Source organism: Carica papaya, chromosome 8 (genome assembly GCF_054855325.1).
Source record: "Carica papaya isolate Zhongbai chromosome 8, ASM5485532v1, whole genome shotgun sequence".
NCBI classification, from domain to species: Eukaryota; Viridiplantae; Streptophyta; class Magnoliopsida; order Brassicales; family Caricaceae; genus Carica; species Carica papaya.
This window is the reverse complement of record NC_142316.1, coordinates 23,318,494-23,323,607: the sequence shown is the minus strand read 5'-3', so window position 1 is coordinate 23,323,607 and position 5,114 is coordinate 23,318,494. Positions and strand designations below refer to the sequence as shown.

General features: G+C 39.2%; 1 long non-coding RNA gene across 1 annotated transcript; it reads left to right on the top strand.

Moving 5' to 3' along the window:
• Positions 1–469: 469 nt before the first annotated feature.
• On the top strand, positions 470–4,864 carry LOC148252732 (uncharacterized). The gene is made up of 3 exons (XR_015813969.1): positions 470–971; positions 1,084–1,223; positions 4,669–4,864. It is a non-coding gene; the product is annotated as an uncharacterized LOC148252732 (long non-coding RNA).
• The last annotated feature ends 250 nt before the right edge of the window (positions 4,865–5,114 follow it).

The window sequence follows — 5,114 nt, the reverse complement described above, 5'->3', positions numbered from 1 at the left end:
TAAGAGAAATCATTGGAAAATATGTTTTCTCAAGTGGGAAATAATTTAATTTTCTTTAATCCATGGTGTTATGCATTAGTACTTCTTAAGTCTAACTGGGATTGGGAAGGAAATGTGAAACTTAGACAAACAGGTTCATAGTACAACCTGGCTTTGATATGATAACTTAGAGATGGAATTTCACCATCTATCCACTATGAGCCCCATCGAACCTCTTATATAGTAATATTTGTATATTCAACAAGAAAACCATCATCTGAAGATGGATTTGGATGATAATCGTTGGGGTCCGTAGTATGAAATTTGGAGGACCAAATTTTTTAAGGGGGAAATATTGTAACACCCCACTAACAGGGGCAAATCTTCTTCTTTCAGTCTGCACCTCTTGTGCATGACTAGGCAAAAGGAAAGACGAGTTTTTTCCTCATCTGCAAACGTGGGCAAAACTGCAAAATAGCTCGCAGGTGGTCAAACCGCAAACTGCACAGCAAGTTGTTCGCGCTTAGGCGTGAGGTGGCAGCTTGCTATTCCATCACTTGGTGGAAATTCTAGGCAGTCGTGGTGCTGCTAACTTGCCAGCCAACTGGCAAGTCCACCTTTTCCTCCTCTCCAGGTAGTGACTCCCAGTTGGCAGCATTGTTGTTTAAATGCTCTCCATAGTGTCTTTTGTTCTTCATTCTGCCCGAGGGAGAGAGAGAGAGAGAGAATTGGAGAGAGTAGGGAGAGAAAATTAGAAAACATAGAGAGAGGAGAATAAACGGAAAACAGAGCATGCGTCACATATGCCTCTACCGTGAGGAATACAACTTCCTTCGCGAGAAAGGTGAGCTCCTTTCCTTCTGTTACATTATTCTGCCCTTCCCCTTACTTCTCATGGCCTTCTTTAGCTAAGTTCACCTGCCCAAAACACGGAGCAAGCTTTAAAACAAAGTTATTCCTTCTATTGTTATTAACTTGAGCGGCTGCTGCAGGTAAGCCGTCTTCTTCTGCCTTTCCCGACTTTCTGTTGTTGTTTTCTTTCATTTAGAAAGTGTTTAGGGACTCATTTATGAGTTAGGATGATTGCCAACTGATTTCATGCAGCTGATTATTTCCTGAACGTCGTAGAAGTCGCTGTAAACCAACTCAGCTCTGCACGCGTTGTAGAATGGGTTACAGAGAGTTCATGGACAATTGGGGGCGATCCACTCGTGCGCTTGGTCCTAAATTTGGTCTCCATTGAGGTAAGTATTGCAGTACTCTCTTGCATGCTTTTAATGATTTTTTATATGCATTTAGAGGGTGTATTTTCGATGAAAACAGAAAACAAAAATGGGTTTAAGTTAATGTAGATGGGTGTTTGTGTGTTAATAAGTTTTGATGAATTAAATTGATGTTTTCTGGAGTGTTTATTGTTTATTGCTATTTGCTAATATGTGTAGATGTAGTAAGGTAGGGTAGAATCAATCTAGAGGCTAAAAAATGAAAGAAAATGGCATAGAGGTCAGAAGGGGTCACTGTGCTTCTGTCCGCATTGTGTCCTGGGCACCAAAGTGCAGGGAAGACATGGTCTACCGTGCGTGCAGGCGTGCAAGGGACACTACCTGGGCACACAAAACCGTTGGGACAGGCCCTCTACACGAGCAAACGAGCTTGAGCGGCGGGTGTGGAATTGCGGGATTCTTCCCCATTCACGGCCTACTTCCTAACCTTGGGAATCTTGAGAGAAGAAATTGATAATTTGGGAAAATAAATAAAAATAATATGGGGAATTAAAAATAAAAAGAAAAATAATACATAATTAATTGTTTTTAATTTAGGATTATAAATAATTAATTATTATTAATTTATTTAATTAGAGAATTTGGTAAATTCACCTAAAATATAAATTAAATAAGTATTAATTAAAATTAAGAAATAAATAAAAAGGAATAGAAAATAAAAAGAGTAAAAGGAATAATTAAGATGAGAGCACCTAGATGAGAAATTATAAAAAGATGAAATTAAAATAAAATTGGATAAATAATTTAATAGAAATTAGGAAACAAAAATGGAATTTGGTACAAAAATAAAAACAAAGAAGATTATAATTAATAAATTGTTCATAATTTATTTATTATAAATAATTAAATATAGAAATGTAATTAATTGAAAAGGAATAGCCTAAAATAAATATTTAGTAAATTGAGAATTAATTTAATTTAAATAATCTAATTTAAAATAATGGAAATTAAAAGAAAATAAGTTAATAGAAAATAGAAGGAATAAATAAGGAAATCAAAATAATTTATATTAATACTATTAAATAGGGAAAATTAGAATAGAATATAAATAGGTTGAAAATATAATAAGATGGAAAATTATGTAAATAGATTAAATCAACTAGATAACATTAGGATTTAATTAAAAAGGGTATGTTTGTAGTTATTGTAACATCCAAATGAAAATAAATATTTTATTTATTTATTTATTTATTTATTTGAATTTTTATTTAATTTATTTTAATTTAATTTAATGAAAATAAAAATAATTATAATGATAAAATTGGGTAAAAATATTATTTGAATTTAATTGAAATTGATTTTGGGAAAAATGGGTGAAAATTTGGATTCTAGGGTTATTTTTTAAAAGAAAATCAGAAACCGGGGGTCAAAAAGTAATTTAGAAAAGTTGTGTCACGTCAGCACCACGTCAGCAACCACATCAGCGGCCCGGTCAGCAGCCCCGGCCAACCAGGACGCGCCGCGTGGTAAGGACACGCTGACCAGGGGACGGGCCATAGGGGCGATCCGCGTGCGTGCGATCGGACGGCCCAGATCCGTTCCCGCGCGCATGGACGGCCCAGATTCACGCGCAGGGACGGCCCAGATTCACGCGCACGGACGGCCCAGATTCAATCAGGCACGGACAGCCCAGATTGCATCGCAATGAACGGCCTAGATTTAATCCCAGCTAAATCGCAATCGAACGATCCAGATTCAATCTTGATGGACGGTCAAGATTAAAAGGCAAAGGATATAAATACCCCCACCCACACCTGACCAAAGAAACCCTAGCCGCCAGTGCTCGCCGGAGAAGAAGAACCAGACGCCGGAGGAGCCGGCCGCCGCCACCCACCGCCGCACCGGAGAAGTTTTCGACCGCCGATCGAGGTAATTTTTCTCCTCCTTGCTCGTTTTTCGATGCTGAGTCTGTCTATGGCCAAACTGGAGCCAAACCACCAGCCAAACGGCCAGAAAACTCAGCCGAAACCCAGCGGCGCCGCCGCACCCCTCCTCGATTTTTGCCTTCGATGAGGCCTTTCGCGGCCTCCGTTTGATGCAAATTTTATACCACTGTGATCACCGTTCTTTTCTCTACAGGTTGATCGGAGCCAAACATCAAAACGCGACTCACACCGGAGGAGCCGCCACACCCGAGAGCACTGCCGCCGGTAAGTTTCGGTTTTTCGTGATATTTCGGCCCACCGAGGGTCTTAGGGTTGTTCTATCGCAGGGACCGATGCAAGCGTGGCCGAAAACGGCCAACTCGAGGCGAATCGCCGTCGCGTCGCCAGAGGCGGAATTGCGATATTGTCCGAAAGGGGCCCTAGGTCTAATTTGGAATTTTTTGGGACACGTGCAGGTACTAGTAGTGCGTTTCAGATCCCCGGAAAAAATTCAGAAAAAATTAGGGACAGCCTGTAGGCGCACTGTAGAGCCGTATTCAGATCCCGAAACAAGTAAGGACCCCTCACCCTATTTCCTATCACGGTATTAAAGTTTAATAAATGATAAAACGGTATTTCATGAATCAATAGATGTGTGAAATTGTTTAAGGTCGCTAATGGAGTCCGAGTCTGGTGTATTTGTCGGTCAGTTGTTATTTGTTCTATTTTACAATTTTAAATGCAGTATGATATTTGATGTTTTCATTTCATAGTTTCGTGTGCATATATTACTGTTTTATTTATTATGGGTTGAATGACTGAGAACCCGATGTTGTGTGTTGTCTTGTTGGCATAATCTACTGGTTTGCATGTTTGTGTGTGATTTGATGATGGTGACTGAGGAAAAAAAAGAATAAAAGGTTACGTGAATTGGTAAATGGATATGTGGACAGTCTGACTAGATATCTTGGGAGATTGTGGACGGACCGGGTCCGTGGGGAACCCTACTGGGAACGTGGTCTCTCATACCGAACGGGGTATGGAGACCTTCTGTATTTTGGCGCCCATACCGGACTGGGTATGGGGACGGCCCGTTTCACCCTCATACCGGATGGGGTATTGAGGTTCATAGTTTTGGTGCCCATACCGGACGGGGTATGGGGACGACTCTGGAATCAGGTTATAAATGTTAAGGGTTCACGGGTAGCGGGACCCCTATAGATCCCCATGGATACTAGTAGGCTGGTAAATAAGGAAAATGTGTTGTTTAATGATTGAAATGCAAAGGCGTGGTAAGTATTATGTTATGCAGTTTATATGATTTCATGATGATGATAATGTTATTGCTTTCATATGTTATTTTATGGATCTTACCGAGGTAAGTGGACAGTAAAGAATTTTATTACTGATAAAAAAATTTGTTATAAATTATGCTCCATTGGTCTTTTTGTATTTTCTACCCACCTTTACCTCCGTGACAATGAGATAGTGTGATGTCTTTACTGGGCTGGTGTAGCTCACTCCTTATTTAACTATTTCAGATCAGGAAGACATTGTTCCCGAGCCCGTTCCGCAGGAAGACGGCGAAGGGGACGCCTAAAGATTCCGTAGTTATATTTGTAGTTCTTATTTTCGGGTATATCTTTTAGTTAGTTTGTTCTTTTATATTTTGAGCACGTTTTTGGTTTTGTGTAAGGGATGTTAAACAAAATTTTTGTTACGCTTCTGCATTTGACATTTTTAATACACACATTTCATTCTAAATTTCCGGGGCCGTTATAGTTATGTTCTTTATATATGTTGTATGTATATTGTCTTCTGATTGAATTATAAAGTGTTATTATTGCTAAAGGAATTAAAATGGATTATATTGGAATGCACGAGTTATAAATGGAAAATGATATAAGGGTTAGGTTGTGATCCGGTGAAAGACAGGTAATGGTAAAAAGAACAAGATAATGGAAATAGGGGAACCAAAGTAGAGTTA